This window comes from Mirounga angustirostris, unplaced genomic scaffold (genome assembly GCF_029215605.1).
Source record: "Mirounga angustirostris isolate CCGP_5_RB_7025 unplaced genomic scaffold, mMirAng1.0.hap1 SCAF_3, whole genome shotgun sequence".
NCBI lineage: Eukaryota > Metazoa > Chordata > Mammalia > Carnivora > Phocidae > Mirounga > Mirounga angustirostris.
This window is the reverse complement of record NW_026991711.1, coordinates 110,544,420-110,569,944: the sequence shown is the minus strand read 5'-3', so window position 1 is coordinate 110,569,944 and position 25,525 is coordinate 110,544,420. Positions and strand designations below refer to the sequence as shown.

The window sequence follows — 25,525 nt, the reverse complement described above, 5'->3', positions numbered from 1 at the left end:
TTACCATTAAAGTCTACTTCATTTTATATTAACATTAGGAAGGCGAGGTTTTAGTGATGTTAAGGAAATAGGATTAGCATATGGAAGGACAGGGTGCTAAGAATTCTAAACTCTACATTCCACCAGACATCTGGACCCAAGGGAACTATGAGTGTAGAGAATAATAATGAGGCAAAGGAATTTATTGCAAGGCCATGGGGTCTCCATCTCAGAGCCTATTGTGGTACACTGGAATGCTGGACTTAAGAGGACTCTTTGTTTGATCCTCTATCAGAGGGTGCAGGAAGACTTGTTTTATTTCCATCTCTTCACGGACCCAGATCTCTCAAGGACCACTTCTGTGACCAAAAAGCCATGCCTTCTCTCTCCTGAATGAGACTGAGAAGGACCAAAGCCATTGATTTATGACTGACCCCCCCCCCCCCCCGCCAGCACAAGTTCATGGCCAGCAAATGCCCTTGACCTAATCACTATAAAAAAAAAAAATCAAGTGTTGTTCTAAGCAATGGTATTATCTCATTTAATCCTCATAATAATCCCACAAGGTGGCTTCTGTTATTCAGCCCGTTTTACAAGTGAGAAGACTGAGGCCGAGAGAGGTGAAGTGCCTGAAGTCAGTGCCTGATGAAGCTGAGGTGCAAACCCATGGAGTCTGGTTTGGGAGCATCATTGCCGTGGTGTGTGTTAGGACTCCTACCCTTAATTACTGGGCTGGTTTTTCATTCTGTCACCTTCCATAGATTATAAGATCCTTCCATAGAGGGTCTGAATTTGTATTCCCTACTTCAGAATTGTGATTGACAGCCTGATTCTAATAGATTTATTGTGCACAAAATGAGTTTCAAATTTGGACTGAATATTCAAGACATTCTGCCTCCCATTTTTCACTTTTTTTCTGCTTTATGAGGAGAGCATTTGCACCTATGAGCACAGTTGACTTGGCTACATTCTGGAAGGGGTTCTCATATTTTAGAGTGTCAATGAGTTATCAGAAACTTCAAGTTTAAAGTTTCCTTTGGAATATAAGAAACTCTGCCACTTTGCTACTGCATTTACCAAAAGCCTGTAGAATGATTTAAACATTCTCTTACCCTGGAGTGGGGACAAAGGGAGTGAGCAAGCCTTTGCTTCACTTTAATACACCTGTTTACCTCAGTTTAAGATCTCTCTTGAGCCTTTCCCAGGGCCCCTTATTATAAAAGTCATTAGTAAGATTTACTGTGAAGGAAAAACAGTTTTTTCTTTTGATTTTAAAGTAAGACTTTTTTTGTGATATTCATTGACTCCATCACAATAAAAAAAAAAAAACCTCGTTAAAGACAAATATGAAAGGAAAACGTAACTGTTCAGTAGAGTACATATTAGGTAAAAGTTGCCTTAACAACTTTATCCAGAGCTAGCAAAGATCTAAGTTGATAAGATTTTTGTAGTGGAGAACAGGGCTCAGAGGTAATAGGGCATGGAGAAGGTAGAAACAGAAGCAAGAAAGTATTGAAAGAGTGAAGGTAAATCACTGACATAAGGCATCTTGACCAACAGGGTAGAGGAAGATTAGGGCTGGAGTCCAGGGAGACTGAAAAGGGAAAGGGACATGTGAAGATTAATTGAAGACTGAAGATGTATTTTCCTAGTCAATAACAGCTGTAATTTCAGTTAGTAGCAGGAACAGTGAAATTTGGGATAGTCAGGAGACAGAACTGCATCAAACTCAAACAGGTGAGGCTAGAAATCAAGGGAGACCCAAGAACTGACTATTAGAGAGAGTGTCCAGAGGCTGTCAGGAGGATACAAGGGTAGAAGCTGGGAGAGGTCTATAGCATCTGGAGAAACTTGGGTGTGGGGAGGGGGCGCTCAGCTTTCCAAGGCATCCCAGAAAGTTACAGCATATAAGACATGGGCTGTGAGGGAGGCGAAAGAAGGCTGAAATGGGGCAAGACTAGTTTTCAATTTTCCCCAGAGTTCTTCATATTTTTCCTGCTCAGCCAAAGGCCTGGTCTTTGAATCCACAGTAGGACCAAATCTAGAAGAGGACACAAAGACTGAGTTTAAATAGGATTGAGAGTAGGAGGCTAGAACTGCATGTCAGAATCCACCTCGGGGAAAGATTTCTCTATCTTAGCCAGTGGGTTATGCAAGAAGACTCTTGTGATGGATTTGTGCCAATGCATCAGTTTCCTAAATTTCCTGTGGACAAATGTTCATTTTGTGCTTTTATGCATGTGTGAATGTGGAGCATTCATTCCATCTCAAGCTTGTATCCTTTCTGTCCATTTCTCTGCCCGCTTTCTACTTGATTTTAATAAAACCAGCTTTAACTTATGAGTGCTTTAAAATAATCTTGTTATCAGTAGATTTTACTAAACAACACATAGTTTTTTGTATTCGTGTTATATTTACATTACCGCAGGTTAAATTTCCTTAACAGCTTGGAATTTTTTCCTAATTTTGGAAAATCAAGTTACTTGCAACAACTTTTAGAAAAATCAAATGTAGTTAAGAAAGTAAGTTAATAAGACAATGTGGAAGTGTATTAAATAGAATACATGCTTTCTGAATCACTGTTAGAGAATGTGTGCTTGTGTGTGTGTATATATATATATACACATATATATATTTACATATATATATATATTTCATTGGCAATTATTTTTCTGAATATCAACCAACCAGTAGTTGGTGTGTTGAAATATCAAACAACTTTTCAGTTAGAAAAGATGCTGAGAATGAAGATGATTTTGGGGTAGAAATCACCATCTACCAAATTATATGATTTATGTAGATAGGCAAATACATTCTCATATCAACATTTAAGTTAGATTAGATTCCTTTCTAATAGTGGGTAGCAAAGAAGTCCCCCAAACTGAGGATGTCTTGGAATATGTATTAAGGCCGTTATAAACTTCCTTATTGAAATGTGAACTTACCTATTCTCTACCTCAATAAACTGTTAAATAGTGTAGTGGTTTGTTTAGGACTGCATAGGGAGTCAACCATAATTTCAAAGTACAGCTAGAATACTATCCTGAAAAATTATTTAAATATTAGAGATTTTTTGTTTGGTTGGTTTGTTTTGTTTTTACTTCAAATCAAAGAATATCAAAATTCCCACTCCCACTGTGGGGACCAGCTGGGTATTACAAGTGCCATTATTTCTCAAGATTTGAACCAGTAAACATATGTAGAGGAGAAACAGGCTAGTGAAGGCAAGAAAAACCATGCATGGAAAAATAAATCCAGTCTAGTACCAAAGATGGAAAACTCTCAAAAACAGTAAGTTATACTTCCAGTAGCTTAAAATGCAGTTGAGTCATATTTTTGGAAGGGAGGGTCTGACCAGTAACCAAGTAGATTTTTACTATGGGTCTAACGATATCTTTAACTAAAGTGAATTCTGCAAAACCCCCTTTCTGTGATATGATTTACAAAAACAGTCATTCCAGAGTAAAATAAGTGTTGGAGAAAATTGTATGCCATTTTTTTCTTCTTGGAAATTCACAATACACAATAGCCTAATAAAGGCTCTGAAAAGTCCTGAAGAAAAATATCCCTGCTCATCTTTGTTTGACTCATGTCTTCTCTAGCTGACTTGGATGTCATAGATTCTCTTTCCTGAGGAGCGTGTATTAGGAACTGCTGCTCAAGCTTGCTTTGCTAAAGGCCTACTATAGAAGTTTGAAAATGTTATGGATTTTACTCTCCTATGCCACCTGGCTTTGGAACTCTGTAGTAGCTAACTCAAAGAGGTCAGATTGTGGTCATTTCTGGAAAGTTCCACCCCTCTGGTAGGGCTTAGATTTCATTAGGCCTTAAACTCCATGACAGTGTTGTAAATTTTGAGCTACGATTTAACCTGTTTCCAGCAACGAAATGAAAGAAACTCCCCTTCTATGGCAAAACAAAGACCAAAAGGCAAAAGAACACATCTGAATGAGAAAGGTGAGAGCAAAGACATGGTTGAAAGATTAATGTACAGTGAATTGATGGATGGGTAAGGAGGTGCACAAACATTCAGATCTTACAACAATATTTGGGAATTCCTCTACATGGTTGTTTACTTACCATTAATTTATTCCCAGAAATCCTTACAGCAAAGATTCTAAGCAACATGAAGAGCTCAAAGTTTAGTGACTGTGAATGCTTGACTAATAGGAAGAAGACCCCAAACTGCACTCTTTTGAAAATGGCTATTTATTAATACTGCTTAGATTAAAATAGCCTGACAAAAATAATTATGATTTTTAAAATTCGTTCATGAAATAGCACTTGATATACATTCACTGTAAAAGCAATTCTAATACTGTGTTAAGTAAAATTCAAGTTTATAAAATCTTGAAATGGGTAAGAATTCATTTTTCTGGCAAGAGCCGAAAAAATGATATACAGTTTACAGCATAAAAAGGAGAGGAAATGCCAGAGCTACTTTTTTGTTGGGTCCAAATGGAAGGAGCAATGGTCCATCAATTTAAGATTATTTTAGAAATAATCTATGATCCAGTGCTACAGATGTTGGACCCCAGACAAAAAAATCTTTGCAGCCTTCTGCTGGGTACGTTTTTTTCAAAAGTGAGCTGAATTGCTAACCCAAAGAAATTTCTTAGTTGCTTTAAATCACAACCAAATGACTCAGACTGAAAGAGAGCTTTACTATAAAACTCAAAATTAATGCTGAATTAAGAAGACCAAAACATTTAATAATAGTTCACTTCCAAACAAATATACAGATGCAAACTTTCTTTTAACTCTGTGCTTTGCTGTTACCATAGTGACTTGCAAAGGAAGTTGAAAGCCACATAATTGCCTGCAGGACAACTCTCAAGTTATTGGAGGTGTAGCAGAAGTGTTCCCTTCCGTATCTCTGGAATGCTGTTATTTTCCAACACACATGACTTTAGGATGGTTTAACTTGAATGGGGGAAATTGCAGTGGCAAACGCTTTCTTGCAATCAGCTCACACCTGCCTTACAAAATACAGCGTAGGCACTGCATGTGAAATGTTACGTGTGACTTTGACCACTTGAGTGAAGAGAAGCTGTTAAAAAGAGAATAAATTTTTAATGTGCTTGACTGATGATTCCTATGTGCTACAACTATTTTGAGGGGATCCTTGCTAACCATAGCTTGCCTACCCTTGGTGTGCACAAAGTATGCTGCTGTTTGTTTATTGTGGTCTTTTTTTTTTTTTTTTTTTAATAAGACTGGGGACTAGGCAGGAATTCAACCTTCTCCCTTACAGTCATGGCTGTATGTTAGAAAAAAATTTCAAATATTGCAAAAGCAGAAGAACTTCCACCAATGTTTTTGTATTTAACACTAATGTGTGTTGACATGGTCGTTCATGGGTAATTCAGCCATTTTTAATACATTAAGTTACAAATCAATTGGTTTAAACTAATTATAAAGTCTTCAAATTTATATCCAAATATTATATTATTATTTTCCAAAGCAAGTTAACAACTACCCTCTTAAATGGGAATCATGGCTATATGCTGACATTTTTGCTTTTAAATAATCTTTAAAACCATGTGCATGTAATTCTCTCAAAGTGCATTCTGGAAAAGGAGTTTTATATAGCAGTTGCATATTCATAGCTGACATGGCCTGATTCTTTGCAATTAGTAAATACCTTTTTACGCTGATTTCAGCACAGAAGATTGAAATATTTTCAATTACTTGTTTCATACTCATTGATTGGACATTATAGGGAGATTCTAAAGTATCTTCAAAGCAATATTCAGAAGATCTAACAAGACAGGTGGACTTGATAAAGTAAAAAAAAAAAAAAATGAATAGCCCATGGGCTTCAAAATGACTTATTTCTAGGGGAATATGTATTCTATAAGGTAACAACACCATGGATAAAATGTATTCTATAAGGTAAAACTACCATAGATAACAACACCATAGACAAAAAAGGTAACAACACCATAGCAAACTGACTTATTTCTAAGGGAGTATGTATTCTATAAGGTAATAACACCATAGATAAAATATTATAGCCAAAGCCCTTGCATAATAGATAATATCAAAAAGGAACACTAATGGTAATTACTATTTGTTGAGTATCTATTACATGCTAACCACTGTGCTTCACATATATCACAATTTTCAATGGTGGATTTAAAAATCTGATTTAATTTATTTTTTTCTGATTATAAAGTAACACATTCTATTAGAATTTGAAAAGTTTAGAAAAGTATAATAAAGAAAAAACCCACTAGTAGCCATAATCAGTAACTCAATGTAACTATTATCCATTCATAAAAATCTATTGAGTGCCTACCAGGTATTGGACACTGTTTTGGATGTTAAGGGTAGTGCAATGAGTAAAACAGACAAAATCCCTGCCCATATGAAGCTTATATTCTAGTGGGAGAACCAGACAACAGATAGTACACCAATCAGTATACCATGTGATTTTATTTATTTATTTTTTTGTCATTTTTTTTATTCTTATGTTAATCCCCATACATTACATCATTAGTTCTAGATGAAGTGTTCCATGATTCATTGTTTGTGCACAACACCCAGTGCTCCATGCAGAATGTGCCCTCCTCAATACCCACCACCAGGCCAACCCATCCTCCCACCCCCCTCCCCTCTAGAACCCTCAGTTTGTTTTTCAGAGTCCATCGTCTCTCATGGTTCGTCCACCCCTCCGATTTCCCCTGCTTCATTCTTCCCCTCCTGCTACCTTCTTCTTCTTCTTCTTTTTTTTTTTCTTAACATATATTGCATTATTTGTTTCAGAGGTACGGATCTGAGATTCAACAGTCTTGCACAATTCACAGCGCTTACCAGAGCACATACCCTCCCCAGTGTCTATCACCCAGTCACCCCATCCCTCCCACCCCACCCCCCACTCCAACAACACTCAGTTACAATGTGATTTTAGCCACTGAAGTACAAGAAAAACTGAGAAGTAGTTCTTTCACTGATCCCAGCAACCTTTTAAAAAATCCTAGTCACCCAGACTAAATAATTACCATTAATTTATTCCCAGAATTCCTTACAGCAAAGATTCTAAGCAACATGAAGAGCTCAAGGTTTAGTGACTGTGAATGCTTGACTAATAGGAAAAAGACCCCAAACTGCACTCTTTTGAAAATGGCTATTTATTAATACTGCTTAGATTAAAATAGCCTGACAAAAATAATTATGATTTTTAAAATTCGTTCATGAAATAGCACTTGATATACATTCACTGTAAAAGCAATTCTAATACTGTGTTAAGTAAAATTCAAGTTTATAAACTTGAATCACCTCCAGAGATTCCTGTTTACTTAATATGGGTGGGGCCTGCCTGCCTGCAGATAATGTAGCCCTCAGATAATTCTAATGAGCAGAGAGTAGTGGGAAATGTGACACGTAGTAGACAGGGTACTCATGAAGCGCCCTTGAAGGAAGGGACATTTGAGCGGGGACCTGCTTAGTTGCACATACCAGGGGAGGGAGAATCCCGGGTAGGGAATAGTAGGTACAAAGCCTCAGTGGTGAGGTTGTGCTTGGTGGTTCTAGAAATAGAGAAGGGGATAATGTGGCTGAAGACTGGGGAGTAAGGCAATGGAGGTGGGAGATGCTATGGAGAGTCTCATGGGCCTTGGTAAAAGTTCAGGATCTAATTCCAAGAGTGTGGGAATCCATTCTGGGGTTTTGAGCAGGAGAATGACACCGCCAACATTTGGGTGATAGGAAGTATAAACAATGTATCTTCATAGGTATTTGAGAAAATCCTTTTTATATAACTTGTACCCAGCATTTTTCACTTTGATCATGAGCAATTCTCATGTCTTACATATGTAATACATATTATTTCCTCATTACCTTATATGGGACAGAATGGCTTGTACCCTATACCCAAGGATTTCTTGGTATAAGTGAAAGGGATATATAAAAACATCTTTCCATGTATTCTTCCTCCACATTTTGGAGTATTTCTTTAGGCAGTGGTTCCTAACCAGGGGAAATTTTGACCCCCACCCCGTTCCCACCCCCAACACTTGGCAATGTTTCAGACATTTTTGATTGTCATGACTGGGTGGGGAGTTGCTACTGGCATCTAGTGGGTAGAGGCAAAGGATGTTCTTAAACATTCTACAATGCATAGGATAGCCCTTCATCACAAAAAATTTTCCAGCCCAAAATATCAATAGTCCTGCTGTTGAGAAACCCTGCCTTACAGTAAAATAGTAGAAATGTAACAACGAGATACAAGGGTTCTCAAACTTTACCATTCGTGAGATTAATTTGGAAGCCATGCTAAAACACAGATGGCTGAGCTCCACCTCCAGATTTCTGATTCACCAAGTGTGGGGAGGGATTGGGAATTTGCATTCCTTACAAGTTCCCAGATGATGATATTGCTCTTCCAGGGACCACACTTTGAGGACTCACACTAGATCATTAAGTTATAGCTCTTCTTTTCTTAAAATATGATAACATGTGGGAGGGAGTACTAGTCCTGTTAACATCATCATCATCAGGTATTACTCTTTTTAAAATAGTTGCCAATTGATAGGTATTTTTCAATGGTCTGTCAGTCTTTGAACTTACGATTCTTTGAATTTAGGAAATGTGTGCAAAGTTAAAGAAAAAACAAACAGCCATGTGGTGGATGCTCTCTTCTGCGAATAGCTCTTTGTATCTCCTGTTCCCTTGCTCTTAATAGAGCATGTAATTTTGTTTGTTTGTTAGTTTAATACATTTTACTTATCTTGTATGACAAAACTAATGCATAGTCTTTGAAAAAAAAGTCCTAATCAGGAATATCTAGTATAAAAAGTAAAAAGCCTCCTGTTTTCTAGTCAAACTCCTTATTGGTAACTATAATTAATAAATGAATGTTTTTCTATCTATCTATCTATCTATCATCTATGCATCTATCTTTATATATATGTATTTTTCTTTTTAAAAAGAATGAGATAAAAAAATACATAATATGTTATAATTTGCTCCCCCCCCCCTTAACTATGTATCATGGGCATCTTTCCAAGTCAGTATATATAAAAATACCCCATCCTTTTTTAAAAGTTGTTACATTTCATAGTATGGAAATACCTTAATTTATTTAACTATTCCCCTGCTGGTTGGCTTTTAGGTTGCTTCCAATTCTTTGCCATTAGAGACAATGCCACAATAAACATACTTGTATATATAGATTTGTAAGATTTTTATGTATTAAGAAGCTCGATATTTCATGATTTTTGTTGTACTTCTATTCTCCCAATTCTTTGGTTCTTTCATTTTATTTATTTACATTTTTATATTTGCAATCCTAGTACTATTTCTTTTGGAATTTCTATCATTGTTTTTGTTATTATAAAATTCACCCATTTAAAGAGATCAGATAAATACCGTGAATGTTTTCTCCTAGTTTTAAAAATAATTTTATTTTTCAATATACCCTCTAATTCGTCTTAAATATATTTTTGTATGTGAAATGTGATGGTAATCTAAATTTATTTTTTTTGTAAAAGCTAGCTAATTTCCCCAATAATATTTGGTTGCATAAATTGCCTATTCTCCATTGATTTTTGATGTTACATTTTGAGGGCAGTTCTCTATAGTCACAGACACACATACCTGGAATATCCTACTTTGCTGTGTATATTCTGAATGAGCACTTTGGTGCTTAAATCGTTTTAACTTTATTATAAATTAGGGATATTCCTCCTATTTTTTTTTCTTTTTCAGATGTGAAATAAAATTCTCAGATGAAAAGAATGAGACTGATAAAGATTGAATAATTTGACCAAAGCCATGTAAGAAGTGGAAGAGCATAGATTAAAATGCAGATTTGGGATATGGGTAGTCTTTCCACAAATAATTTGGAGTCAAGAATTTTAAGTTTGAAATCAAGGGGTTTCTTAATGGTGAGGCCTGGGGCCTGGGGAAGACTGGGGGAGAGAAGGGAGTTAGAGTCAGCAAGAAGTCTTGTGAAACATATTATGATTTTTTTAATCACCTAATTCACATCCAAGGATGTATTTTATAGAGTCGAGAAGGGTGTTTTAGGTGGAAGAAAAACCAAAATAATTTGTATTACTTTTTTCTCCAGATTCACACAGTGTTTTAAACTTTTGAAAACACTTGTTTCTCATTGTGAATGGACAAACACTATTGGCAAAAAAGGTTGAGAATTTCAGGTATGGTTTCCCTTAGGTGCTTTTAAAATGGTTTTGCCCATCCACATTTGACCATGTCAGCAGTAAAAGAAGTCTTAATTTTTATGCCCCCTGAGCTCTGCTGATTTACCAGCAGCTACTGATAATGGTAGCTAGGAAGACTGATTTGAGGTGAAAGGCTAGCAAATATATTACATGTTGGGATTATCTTTAGAAAGGAAAACATGGTAAGATCATCATTATTCTCTACATGAATTTGTCCAATAAGACAGTTAAGGAAACTAGTGTGTCATAGAAACATATTCAGAATATTGGAGGTTGTGCATGGACCAGCATTAATTAGGCTGACCAGAATAAGTCACCTAATTATGAAAAATTAGTGGAAAATACAGAACTTAAATATTTGCCTTGTGATGTTAGACACAACTAAAAGGAATGCTATCAATATGCCAAGTCAGAATTCATCAGTCTTTTAGTTTTCCTTTTCACATAGGTGAGGAGAAAAGCTATTTTACTTCCCACTAAGGGCATCTGTGTCAAACCTTCAGTAGTTTTCTTGAAAATTGTCTCCTTACTTCAAAGATCCCAGAATAGCTTGAAAGAGAATGAGTTGCCATTCGGGCATCATCATTCAATCTTCCATGCTTAATTTTACTTTCTGAGAAAAAAGTAAGTTTTAGATACTTTTTGTAGAGACTTGACTTTAGGAGAGACACTGCACAATCAGAGCACCAAGGTGACCATGCCCAGCACAGTGACATGTTCATCAACGGTGGAGTGCAGACACTGAAGGTGTTCGATTTGGAAAAGAGAATAGTTAGTGAAGTTGTGATGACTGAGTGCAGAGAAAGCCATGATATGGAAGAAAAAGTCGACTTTCCTCTTGGAAATCCAGTTTCTGGGATTAGCCCAGAGACCAACTTCACCTTCACATGGAGAATTCAAGTTGTGAAAACAGACGAAGCTTCTTCAAAATATTCATACTTATTACAGAAAATTTAGGAAAATGCGGACAAGTTGAAATAGAAAATGAAAATCCCTCATAATTCCACCACTTAGATATCACTGCTATTAATGTTTGGTTTTGATGTTTCAGTATGTGTACCAGAAAAATACTATGAGCATCTGTCAAGGTCATTAAGTATTTGGACATAAAAGAGCCATGAGTCCACCATCAGGACGTGTTCAGTGATGGTCAAGTTCTTCTATTAGATGGCAAATTGAATGACATCTAAAATGTGGTTTGGGCTCCCAGATTAAAACGAAAGAATGGACATTCTGGGAAAGTCAAACTATCATTTAAGATGAGGTGGGATAATGTATAATAACTGAGGTTTCTTCCCCACCCTTCCTTGTTCTTCTTACCTTTCCCCCAAGATTCCCCAGTGCTGCTGACTAGCAGCATTTTGAGCACAGTGAAGGGATGATGCAGTAGAAAAGCAGAGAACATGCTTTGGGGTTTTGCAAGAGAGGGCATGTGAATTCCAAGGACTGTATCTTTTTTTTTTTAAAAGATTTTATTTATTTGACAGAGAGAGAGACAGGAAGAACAGGAACACAAGCAGGGGGAGTGGGAGAGGGAGAAGGAGACTTCCCGCTGAGCAGGGAGCCCGATGCGGGGCTTTATCCCAGGACCCTGGGACCATGACCTGAGCTGAAGGCAGACGCTTAACGTCTGAGCCACCCAGGTGCCCTGTAAGGACTGTATCTTTGAGTTGCGCCCAAGGATTCGGAGTTGCAGCCATGGCCTAATGAGTGGACTGGAAGGTAGATGAAGAGCCAGGTTACTCTGCTGCCAGACAAGAGAGAGATTCTTTGGACTGGAAGAAGGAGAGTGAGGGAGAAGAGAGCTGAGACTTTGGTGAGGTCCCACAGAAGTGGTCCACTACCAAGTCCTTCCTACCTCGTTCCCTGAAAATACAGGCTCTTAGAAGGTTTGAGGATTCTGAGATCAGAAGGGCTCCGATTCTTCTTGGGGGGAAACCCAAGGATATAGCAGGACTCCAGAGTTCCTCATGTTCAGTATATCAGAAATAGAAAGATAGAAATTCCTGCATGGCAGATCTAGGTAAAGGTGACATAAGATAGCCTCACAGAATTCTGCCTCAACAGTGACTGAAACCAGATCTGGGACTGGAAGCTGGGGATGATGACAGAAAACCAGAAGAGAATGAAGATCAGTTTAGACAGATGACAAGAGCCAGACAACTTTCTACCCTGCTTATCTGCTTTATTATCTTTTTCCAGTAGAATGTAAACATCTTAAGCACCAGGATTTCTTCTGTTTTTGTTTAGTACTGTATCCCTAGACCAAGATTAGTATTTGGCTCATAGTACTAGTGCCCACCAAATATTTATTGAAATACTGTATAAATGGATGGTCTACCTGGCTGCAATAAATGCTTAGGCTGTACATAGCCCTCCAGAACTAGAAATGACCCAGGAAAATGTCTAGAAGACACTCTGAGTTGACTAAATCATTTAGAAGAATGTGCCTTGGAAAGGAAATTAGTTTTGGTTATGGCACAATAATTAATTTCCTGCACATCTGAGTTTCATACCTACTCTGTGATGATGAGAACATGAAGGCAGAGATGAAGAGAGTGAGTATTTCTGGAGACCTTGTTAGGGGCCTATAATTGTACAGCGTGACTTTCCTTCCTATGTACTATTGACAATGAGTTTCCAACATGTACCCAGTTTGAACAAAATTAGAGAAATGAACTTAGAATAGAATGTAATTTTTATCTGGTTTATATTATGGATGTTAAAGATTATGATACCATCTAAAATCTGACCACCAAATTTCATTTTAGGTAAAATACTCAATGTATCTGCAAAAATACAAACGCCTTCAAAGTGTATATAATGCTTGGCTCAATGACAGAAACTATTTATTTTGCTTTTACACACATAAATTTATAATCCGTACTGTGGTAGAGAAGTAAAATGTGCCAGTTTCTACATATGTCCTGTACATATGGATGTCAGACCAACTCATGATTTTATTATTCAGCTCACCCATTTGTAATCACCTGTTATAATAAATTCTATGAGCAGGATGAAGTGTGTCATTTTTTAGGGACCATGATGGAGCACTATGCTGGGCTTTATAAAAGGGTCTCCTAGTCTCCAGACTGCTTATGGACCATTCCTATATTTACCAGTTTGATAATGATGGTGGCTGCTTTGGATGCAGAGATGGGCCACTCAGATTCCCCGCATAGCTATAGGAAATGAGGTTAGCAGATGGCCTCAATTGTCTTCTTCAAGGTTTACTTCAACTGCAGTGAGCCACCTTGCCCAAGGGCACTGACTGACCCACTGCAGATATGAACGTGGCCATTTCCTCTCACTGTGGGACAACACTGATGGGCTGCATGGATTCCAGAGCTCCCGATGGAGCTGGCTGAGGTTTCATTGGGTACACATCTCTATTCAACTTCTTCCGCCCAATCCTATTCCCACCGTCTCCCTTCCACAGAGGTCCCTAGTAAATAACCTGTGTGTCAAATTCTATTTCAGGGTCTCCCTGTAGAGAACATAACCTGTGACTATTGGTTCCAAAAGTGGCCCAAGAAAGGCAGCACAAGATAGGGATTTGGAGCCAGATCGCTTGCTGCCTGGCTGGCAATGAAGAGTTGGTCAGTGGTGGCAGCCAAGTGCAATTGGGTCTTGGCACAGGGTGGCAGTCCAATTGTTAAAACTCCCACTGGTGGTGAATTGAGATGTTATATCCATGAAGGAGAGATGAGTAGTTGGTGTAGTGTATTAAGCATTTAAAAATAATGGTGGGAGTTTGTGGATAGTAACTGCAATATCAATGAGATTGAAGGGCTATTGCTAAGCACCATTGATACTCTACAAAAGTGTTGTTTGCAGTTATAGGGCTTTTACCCTGCAAATCAAGGTTGCCTATAGGAATGCCCATTATAGAACTAGGCTTTTGGTTAACTATGGGGATGATAAAACACTGAAATAATAGAGGCCATATGATAGGACTTAATTGTTAGAAGTCAGGTAGATGTAGTTACAATAATAAGCAGCAGGGACCAGGGACAGCCAAGAGGACATGACTCACAGAGAATTATGAAGATGGCTAATAGAATATGGGATCCCCAAGAATAAAGTAAATGGGCAGCTAACAAGGATGTTATTCAGCTTGTATCACTGTATTAGGATGATATATCTAGTCATTGGGCTATGCTGCTATGTTTGAGCAGCTACTGCTGCTCCTGAGCACTTGGGGCTTCTTGTCCAGTGACCAGCAGGCCAGAGAGTGACCATTTAGGCAGGGGTCATTAACCCTGATCAAGTGGAGGAGGTTGGGCTGCTGTTATACAATAGGGATGGGGGGTAATATGTGTGACATCCAGATGATCCAATGGGGTCTCCAAGTTCTTTGTTACCCAGTTGTGACAGAGATGGTTAATGGATAGGGCAGTGATCCTTGAGAAGACATGGTGATCAGAGCTTGGGCCCCTGAGTTGTTGCAGTAGGTCGGCCACCATGACCGGGGGGAGGTGATAACTGAGGGTGAAGGGAACTAGAAGGGACCATGGAGGAGGGAGACGATGAGTGTCAGTCATGGGCTGGGGTCCAGCTGCAGCTGCCAAGCCTTGGGTTGGTTCTTCTTCAAAGGTTTCATCAGGAAGTGAGGCCTACTGGAGTCCTGGGGAACTGCCCCAAAACATACATAAAGAATGGATTTATATGCACAAGGGGTGCACTATGGTAGATTAAGATGTGCTGCCCAGGTGTCTCATCAAGGAAGGACTATTGCTCCAGCTGCAGGTGTTAGTCAGCAGTGAGCTTCAGTGGTCTGGTCCTGCAAAATGTGCCTCAGCTGAAGACAGCCTAACCCCAAGAGAGTCTTAGAGATAGCCCACAGCCAATGACTGATCACAGTAGGGGTAAATGGGCCAAGACAGTTTGGTCCCTCTGGAAACAACTCTGATGGGCCATAGATGCTCCAGAACTCCTGTGGGTTGGCTGGACTTTGTTGGGCCACATGATAGTCTGACTCCTCTTTTTTCCCCAGCTTTCCTTCCATTGGTGTTCATAGATAACCGTCATCATATGAAATCCAACCTGTGATTATAGTCATGAGCTCTGGGGAATTAGAGAAGTTCTAGTAAAAAGAGAACTGCTTGAGAAAAGGACACCTAAAATCTAGTTCAGAGTCTAGCTCTGATCAGCTCTGCGTTCATGAATCATTCCCTTCCACTCCAAATTCATGTTTTATCATTAACAAAACTGGGATAAAACCTACAAACATCTGGTTATAAAATAAATTGTGGAGATAAAAAGTAGAGCATAGGGAATATAGTCACTAATATTGTAGTTAACGTCAAAGGGGAAACAAACAAACCTGGGATAAAGTCATAATGCCCTGTATATAGTACTTCATATTTTCCAAACTTGTTCTGGTCATTCTAGAGCAGAGATTCTCAATCCTGGCTGCATGTTAATATCATGTATGAGGCATTCAAAACCATATCAACGTCCAGGACCGCCCACAGAGAATCTGTTGCATTTAGTCCGCAGTGAGGTCTGGGTATGATAAAAACTCTGTGTGTGATTATTTGTTTCTGGGATGAGAACCACTGCTCTAGGGAGAATCTGGAATCTCAGAATCTTAAGTTCTTGTTCTCCGTGTATTTATTGACTCTATGGTCTTATATAGTCCTGACCAGTTCTCTGAGCCTCAGATTTCTTGTCTAGGAAGGAAGGTTAATGGTAAAACTGACCTCCGGAGTTGTTTTGAAGATTAAGTGAAAAGTGTGTGCAAAACTTTTCGCAAATTATAGAAATGTTAATTTTTGTCATTGTGATAACATTTACTTCTGTCAATTGTTAGTTTATAAACAAGGAAAGGGAAATTAGGGCTCATTGGTTTCCCACTTTGGCTAGAGCTTTGAAAGAGCAAAGAAATTGCACAGAGATCCTGATTTAGTTTACAGGATTGAGGCCTAGGTGTCTGAGTTTCTAAAAAGCATCACAGGTAAATCTGGTCTGCAGCCTCCCGAATTTGCTGTGATGCTTTTTAGAAACTCAAACACTCTGAAGACTTTTGACTAAATGACCTGTCTAAAGTTCACACAGCCAACTAAGTAAAAAAGTCGATACTCAAATCTAGGCCTTTCTATGCCTTTCTTGAGTTTTCTCTGCTATCATTCATACTGAGTTTTCATTCTTGCACATATATCTTATCATAATATTATGTGTTAGTCATAAACTATAGTAATAGAGATAAGAGGGATTTTGAATTCAAAATGTTGTATAACTATAACGCACAATATTTAATGGTTATTAAATATTGAAGTAATTACTCCTATTCCATTAGAACTAAACCATGTGATTTGTGTGCTTTTAGTGACTAAAAGGTGAAACTCTATAGGTAACATAAGATATATTTTTTAAAGATTTTACTTATTTATTTGAGAGAGAGAGAATGAGAGAGAGCAAGCACATGAGAAGGGGGAGGGTCAGAGGGAGAAGCAGACTCCCTGCCGAGCAGGGAGCCCAATGCGGGACTCGATCCCGGGACTCCAGGATCATGACCTGAGCCGAAGGCAATCACTTAACCAACTGAGCCACCCGGGCGCCCTGGTAACATAAGATATTTTTAAGAACCAAGCATAAATTAAACAAAGTGACACCAACGCTGAAATAATGTAAGCAAGCATAAAATGAAACATTTCAGTGAATTCAAAGTAATGTACTGCAACTGTCCTGTTCCCCTAGCTTGAACACACTGACTTAATTTGGCATCACAAGGGAAGAGAATAGCATAAAGACAGAGAAAAGATAAATAGAGAAATGAAGATCATTTTAGTGTGATCATGACCAAGCCATTCATATTTCTCATATAGCCTGGAAACAATCTTATACTTATTGGAAGATGTGACCTTTAAATGTTCCTTACTTGCAAAAAGACAAATATTCTAGAAGCCGGGTGTTAGCTTATGGAGTCATCTGTCCTGCCTGCTCTTCGATTCGAGGCTACTGCAGGGAGAGTGCAAATTGTAGATGAGCAAATGTGTTACTTATTCTTTTCATTTGCAGACTTAGGGTAAGCTTCCGTTGACAGTTCCCTGATTTCTTTAACATAGCAAATCTTTAATCAGTCTAGAAATGTTGAAATGTGATTTTTTACAGTGAATTGACCTGAGTTGAGTACTTGAGTTGAAATGTGTATTTTTCCCCCTCAAAAGCTGACTTGTAGGGAAAAAAATCAGATATTCCATGATATACTTTGCCTTAGTGACAAGATGTTTTTGGGGAAATCATCCAAGCTTGAAATAAAATCTTTATTGAAAGTAATTCTACATTCATGCCAGTCAGATACATTGTAGGATTAGACCAGATATCCCAGGGGAAAACTACAGTATATGCACCAGGCAGAGTTGATTATTTGGACCTCCTGTCATTTCTTAACTTCCTGACAATGGCTGAAGCATTCACGGTCGCTACAACTCTGTTTTCATCTTTATTTTGAGAGAAAGTTAATACACTTTACCTTAACTACGCCAAATGTACTGGAAAATAACCCAGTAATAAAATGCACCCCGCCTACCAAGTGATATCTGTATGTAGAGAGCATTTAGTTGTGCATTTTAAGGACACAAATATGAGCAGCAAATGACTGAAAGATATTGTGATTATTTTTTCTACTTGAACTTTTAAATTTTTCTGGCAAAGCCTCCTTTGTGCTGTCTTAAAATCAATGTATATATATAATCATGGAGCCAAGTAAATGGCTTTCATTGTAAATTACCTTCAAATGGCTGGACAGCCTTTATTATTATCATTATTATTATTATTATTACAATTAAGGAGTAATTAGGTTACCACTGTTATTTGATGTCAAGAAGAAAGACACAGGTATGTCAGGTGACATTTGCTTCAACTTAGAGAATCAACAACAGCTTAGGATGTCGCTTTTGGAAAAAAAATCATAGAATTTTGGGGGGGGGCATAATTAACACTGTAACTACAGAAGAGAGAAAAAGGCATACCTTCAAATTCAGACTTACATTCTGATTCATTGTGAAAACAACACATCATTGTAGTTCTAGAGGAAAGGAAAAGACATGATCCCCAATAGACATCTGATAATAACCATGTTCATTTAAAAATTCAGAACTTAAATTTATTATTCTCATTTTTTGGTTGTATATTCTAAAATTCATCGCTGTCACATCATCAAAGAATGGAGCAAGAAGGTGAAGTGGCCCATGACTCAAGTTTAAGGACAGAAATGATAGTCTAGTATTATGTTCCCAAAAATTATAACCTACTCCCCTAGACAAAGAAGTCTCAATGTGAAAAGAATATGTGGTCTGAGAACCATATTTTGTACCTGAGCAATGCATTGGTTAAAAAAGTTAAGTTAAAACTTAAGTTTAAAAAACTTTGTTTTTAAATCTAAACATAAACAAACAATTGGTCATACAACGGAATATTATTCAGCAATAAAAAGGAAAGAGCTATCAAACCATGAAAAGATGTGAAGGAAACTTAAAAGCTTATTACTTAGTGAAAGAGGCCCATCTGAAAAGGCTGCATACTCTATCATTCCAAGTATCTGGCACTCTGGAAAAGGCAGAACTCTCGAGACAGTAAAAGATCAGTGCTTGTCATAAGTCAGCAGGGAAGGAGGGAGAAGTAGGCAGAGCACAGAGGATTTTTAGGGCAGCAAAATTATTCTGTATGATACCACAGTGATGGATACATGCCATTATACATTTGTTAAAATCTATGTAATCTACAACAGTAAGAGTGAACCTTAAGGTAAACTATAGACTTTAGTTAGTAATAATGTATTGATATTGTCTCATCAATTTCAACAAATGTACCACACTAATGCAAGATATTAATAATAGGGGAAACTGTATGTGTGTGCAGGGGGAGTACATGGGAACTCTTTACAGTTTCTGTTCAGTTTTCTATAAACCTAAATCTGTTCTGAAAAATAAAATCTATTAATTTAAAAAAGTAAAAAAAAGAAAAAAGATAATGACAGCAGATTGCATACACTCAGGGTCCAGAAGTCATTTTCCCTGCTCATCCAGCCTTATGGCCACACACATCTGAATTGCTTTGCACTCTGTGTCAATCACCATATCCAAAACCATATTTAAGCCTGTTTCTGCTAGGGAACCTTTAAAAATTGTATTCTGATCACTTCCTTATTTGCTTTCTTGGCATTTAAACATTCAGATTGTATTACATTGTTGTTGACGTGTTTTTATTTTTATCTCTAAGTTATTTCATGCACATATGTTTTATCTCCCTCAATTAGATTGCAGAATCTTTAACTTTAGGTGGTATGTCACCTTCAGCTTTACTCCTATTTTCATTTGCAATAGAAAGTTTAGACATTCTATACCTTTTTATGATTATAAATAGTTTTTACTTTATAGGTGGCTGAAAGGATAAGACTTTTCCTCATCTGGATGCCTTTTTGCTCCAGCAGAAGGGGAGCTAACCTGAACAGAAATTAGGAACTCCCCCATATTTTTCTATCTACAGTTGCAGCAAAGCTGTCCACAGTCCTCCTCTTAGCTGTTCTCTCTGGGGTCCAAGAAGGAGAGCCAAGTTCACCAGCTAAGATGTTAAGTCTCTTTCCATGTCATTCCTTCTTCCCTTTCTACTTTGTCCTGTCTTCTCTTTTTTTACTTTCTTTGGAAAAAATTACAGAGAATGACCAGAGAATATAATATGGAAATACAACAATTGAATGTAACATGTAGATGAGGTTTTTTTGGAAAAGGAAATTCAGTAAGTAGAAAACATCATCCTTGAGTGTACCATTTTCAAAGGTTTTATGAGGTAGTGTGAAATTACTTTAGGTTAAGGTGTCAAAAATAGAATGCAGGAGTTATGAGGTTTGTGTTGGAAAGTCTTGTTTCCTGACAGATAATGTCTACATCACCCAAGTGAGAAAGAATCCATTTCTCTGACCTATAGAATTGTGTAGCAATCCAGGAGTCCTACCCACCCAGATTACCACAGAAACCTGGAGGAACAGGTGATTCCACGAGGATGATTTAGTCTCATTAGTGTCCAACAGTTTTACTGTTTGGATGGAAGATCAACTTGTACAAAGAAACAGAAAGCCTGCCTTTCTCCCCTGACTCCACATTTAACCATGGGATTCACTTAGCCTTCCTCAGCATCAGCCTTCCCTTTGTAAATGTAGATTGTTGGGCTGGACGATTTCTAATTGCCTGTGCTCTAAATCCTATTGTTGAGTAATGTAACCTTAAAAAAAAAAAAAAAAGTTTAAACCCTTTTTTCTTCCTCAAACTTGAAATAATTTGTAAGGAAAGTTGACAAGCTTGAAAACACATGGCAAGCATAGTCATCAATTGCAAAATAAGGGAACCCTGAAATGTTAGGGGTTTGTAGTAATATTTTACATTATGTGTGTATACTTTCATGTATATGTTTATGCATACTTTATATGTTATGTAAAGGATGTGTATGTATATCTTTACAATAAGATATACATTTATTTATTAAAATAAAGACTGAAGCAAAAAGGCAGACACTAGGGATTTTTGAGGAAACAGACATGAGCCTCCTGTTCTCTTGGAAGCATAAGGGTGTGTCTGTAGTCTGCATTTTTGTTTTCATAACACCTATGAAAGAATGGTGGCAATGGACCAAGAGACCCACTCTGGCAGAGGATGATACACAGGTTTGCTTTACCTGGCTGATGCTAGCTGTCTGCTCTGCAGGGAAGGACCCTGAAATTGAAGCTGCAGTGTGAAAGGGTGATGTGACCAACAGTAATGCCTACATGGGATTTGGATGGAGAATGGTAGCATATGTGCCAGGAATGTGCCATTCAGCGGAAAAGTCATTTCAAAAGGAAATCAGATACATCTATAGAAGTAACACCAGGTATCCCTGGATGAGAAGAAATCTGGGAACTTGAGAGGCAAGCTGCTGGGCGGGGGGGGGGTTTGAACCAAGTTACCTTTAAGTGGGTATAGAAAAAAAAAAAGGAGAGGGAAAATTATAGCTGTATAGAGGGGTCAAAGTAGACAAATAGTGAATTTAGAAATATGTTAGAATTAGTTTTCAAAGATAACTGTTTGAAACAGACTTAAAGAAATATATATAAAAGAGATTTGCTTTGGTGATCCTCCAGATTAACACATACATACCTGCTTCGTTTTTTTTTTAAAAACAATTGTACAATATTCATGATATGGATTTTTAAAACCCAGTTCCCAATGGATGTACATTATCTCTCCAGTCCACCCCCATGTTCTGTTGACCTTATAATCATCAAAAGATCAAGTCTTTCTGTGGTCGTGTGCACATATTGAAGAGAGAGTCATAGAAAGGAAAAAATATAGTCTCTCAATGGTTAAAAAAAATCTACTAATGTCAGTTGTTAAGTGGTGATTTTATTAAATAGTGATAATAGAAAGAGGGAAGATCTACAGGACTGCTGAATAGAAGGGTCAATGGATTCTATTTATTTTGTGTTTATACATTTGTACTCTTGCATGGCGCCTCCTTGAAATGCCTTATCTGGAAGGATTACTAATATGACAACACTCCTGATTTATAGAAGCCCAATTAGGTTAAACAGTTTGATTCATTTCAATTGGATTAAAAAAAAAATCTCTTGCTGAATCTGAATTCTTGCTTCGCAACGAACACAAACTCACACTCATTATTACTTATGGTGCTTTTCTTTATGGATGAAGTGCTTCCCAGCCAAGTAGCAGTAGTCACCAGCTGATGACCATAAGGAAAGGCAAACACTGTCAGTAGAATAACATCCTTAGCCAAGTGTTTATGTTGGATACATATACAATACATAACTGTTCTTAACTAATGATACAAAGTCGGCCTCCCCATGTTTCTCCCTTTGTATTATTTCTCGCCACCCATGGGTTGAGCAAGATTTTCTCAGGACCTAAGCCCCACCCTTAAAGTAAGTTCTGCTTTTTTGCAAGCTGGATTTATTCTTTCTAGCTTCCAAGTGAATATCATGCATCAAATAACTGTGAGTTAGTTATAAATAAAATTGTGGTGATGTGACTGTTAATGTAGTTTCCAGAGGTGGTTAATTTTTGTACAGAATATCTTAAACAAAGAAATGATCTGGATAATTTGGTATTTTTAAATGTTGTCCTTTATAATCTTTTCTTTATATTTTCTTTCTAAACTTATTGATTTATTATATTCTCAATGAAGATTTTTTTTTTCTTTTCCCCTGTAGGCAAGGAAAACATCTACATCTTCCTACTAAGAACTTTATTTTCTTTCTTCTTCTTGCTCCAACTTTCCTTATTTTAAATTTTCTCTAACCTATAACCTGGAATTTTCTCTTCAGTTGACTCAAATAATGTTTTACTGGGATTCTGCTGACCAGATATTCGCTTGATACGTTGATTCACAGATACTGCAGGATCTGCCGAACTACTGGGATGGAGGAGGGAGGAGGTATTGGACATTAGGGGTGAGGTGAAGGCAGCTAGATCAGAGGGAAGCTGGTACAGTCCACAATATGACTCTAGGGGCTACAAGAAAAGAGTCAGTACAGAGACCACAAGAAGCTGGGTGGCACAGGTTGGTAGAATAGTTTTTAAAATCCCATGGCCAGGAGAGGAGCAATATTTGTGGGAACAACATGGTGATTGTTTAAATCAGTATGCCACCATCAGCGAGAACACCCTTACTTATTTTTCCTGACAGAAGCCTTTTGAGATAGGTGCTATTGTTAGACCCATTTTAAAGATGGGCAACTTGAGGCAGGCTGTCTAGTGTCACAAAGAAATGGTTGTGCCAAGATTTAAACCCATGTCCTTTGGGTGCAGAATCTAACTTGTTCTATCGTTGTCCCTCTGTCCTTCTCATACCTCATTGGTTTTTCTGTTTGCTGTTCTCTTCCTTCCTTCCTGGGTCTCTTTACTTCCCAATCAGATAGCCCTTGTCTCTGTACCCAGAGCTCTGAGCCAGCCTGTCCCCCTCCTTCCCCTAGTCCCAGCTCACTTAACCCCAGCCTGAGTAAGAGCCCCCAGGCCCCTTGCTTTCCTGGCAGGAGAATAAAGAGACCTGGCAGTGAGAAAAGTCTGTGAAGGAGAATATGAGCACAGTCGTGGTTATGGCTTTGCTGTCTGAGAACTCCCTCTGTCAGGGAACTGCGTTGGCTTCCCACACTTGCTACATGGACAGATGTTTTCAATTATTATCACTGACAAGCCTCCAGGCCAGGTTCTTTTCTGATTGGCTGTTCCTGGACTCAGAGGGGAATAAAGGAAACTGAGGCTAGGACACAAAACACCTCAGTCATCACTTTAATCATGTTTCTCCAAAGCAACGGGTTGAGTTGGACAGTTCACCCAGAATTGGAATCCTTTTGTAAACACAGAGTCAATTTCCTTTTAAACCTTTCTTTCATTCTGGTTTCAATTTTTCTGCCCATAGTTCTTCTGACATTATAAGAGAGTGAGACACTTGTCATTTCTTTACCAGTTCTTTCCTTTTGTTGTTCTTCCAGAGTTTCGGGTACATAACCAGAATATAGTGGGAGTTGCAGTTCAGTGAGATTTAACTTGATATTGCTGGACTTGGCATTGCAAAGTCTTTTGCAGAAATGACCTAGGTCTGCTCTGGAAGCACTAATAACATCCAATGTTTTCATCTATAGTAAGCTGGGGATGTTGCACCCTAGATCAGAAGCTACTTCTCATGTAAGTTTTACACTAAACACAGGGTTTGCTGGGAGCCGTTCGGCACACCCCTCCTGCATTACTGGGACTGTTGTCTGCCATTCTAGCTAATAATTTTATCGGCCCTAATTATCCTGATTTCCTTTCTTACCATCTCTGGTGTGTCCTAGGAAAAGCCAATGACCAACTGATCCCTAAAGAGATCTTAGAGAAGTCTTGGCATGGTCGATAATAGAAAAGAATGTAGACATGGTTCTCACAAGCCACCCTGATATCCCTCCCCTCTGAATACTTTCTCCTTCAACGGGAGTAATTATATTTGGTACTACTCAGTCTCTAACCTTTCATTGTTTGTTCCTCGCTTCCTGTTTCTATAAATTAGAAGGGAAAATTAGACTGCCAGGTAGATTAAAGCTTTTTAAATTCGTTTTTATTCCCCATTCTTTTTGTCGTTTATCTGGTTAGAAAGAAATGTATTCAAGATGCTCCAGTGTTTCTGCATATTAGTTTTATGTTCTTTTGATGTCCTGAAATTAGGTTTGTGTGTGGTCCATCTTGCTCAAGACTCCAAACTGCCTTGTCTCTGCTGCCATTTTAAAAACAATCCCAGCAGACAGGCAAGTCACTAAATGTATTTGGTAAAGCAGACAAAATCCATAGACAATCCTGAAAGCCTTGTGTCTCTGTTTTAATTTCTGAAAAATGTCTCCTTGACTTTCAAACTAAACTTTTTATTTTAAGCCCAAAGGTAAAATATTATAAGATGTTAATTCATCCTTTTCAAAAAAGGCACATGAGGGTTAAAACATATGCTTTCTTCTTCACTCAGAAAAAAAAAATCATTCCAACCTTTTGGGGGGATCACATATAGCTCTAAAACAGCTGAAGCTAAAAACATCAAAGTTGGCATGACTTCAGTTATCACTGAATCAGGAAGATCAAGCCAAGTTTTTGAAGAAAATGGTTGAGCATTTTAAAAAATAAAAGAAGTTAAAATGCTGTCTCTGAGCATGCTCAGTGTGAGATTTTTAAATATTTTCTTCAGGTTGGCTTTATTTTGCTCACCGCTTTGGAAACATTTCAACAAAAGCTATCTAATTAGTCTTCATTAATATTGTTCACTAATGCCCTAGCCAAGGCCCAAGTGTCTGTCACCTGCGAAGGTGACATTTTCACCATGTATGCCAAGGGACCACTACTGCTCAGGGCGGGTGAGTTGCCTTGGTCTCTTACCTCTCTGTCATTGTTTGGTTCAGTGACTTGGGGTGGTACCAGTAGGGGAGAGGGGGATGAACGACTGGATGTTCACGTCGTTTCACATACAATTCAGTACGATGAATATAGCTGCTAGATCCTTGCTGTTTTTTTTTTTTCTCTTGATCATCCACAGTTTCAATATTTCCCCCCCAAATGGGTAGGATGCTTTTAGTCTTTGAAAAACAAGAGGTAGGTTAAATCAAGTCTCAAGCACATAAATATGGTCCTCAAACTGGAAACTGAATAGACCTGGTGCTCGTGGTTTCCCGAGAGGATTTCATTCTCTTTTAGGGATCAAATAGCTCGTGCTGTGCTCCTGACAGTTTGGGGCCTGCATTTATTTTGCAATAAGACAGTAAACTGCCCCTGCTTTACCTGGGACGAGGTAAATTGACAGACCTGGAGAATCGTTGACTCCGCACTTGTTATCACCACCATCCCACA

The 25,525-nt window shown here is 38.0% G+C and overlaps 1 protein-coding gene across 2 annotated transcripts in view; it reads right to left on the bottom strand.

Annotated features, from left to right (window-relative positions):
- ARHGAP15 (Rho GTPase activating protein 15) overlaps positions 1 to 25,525 on the bottom strand; it is a 600,173-nt gene that overhangs the window by 2,083 nt on the left and 572,565 nt on the right. The gene's annotated exons all lie outside the window — the stretch shown is intronic.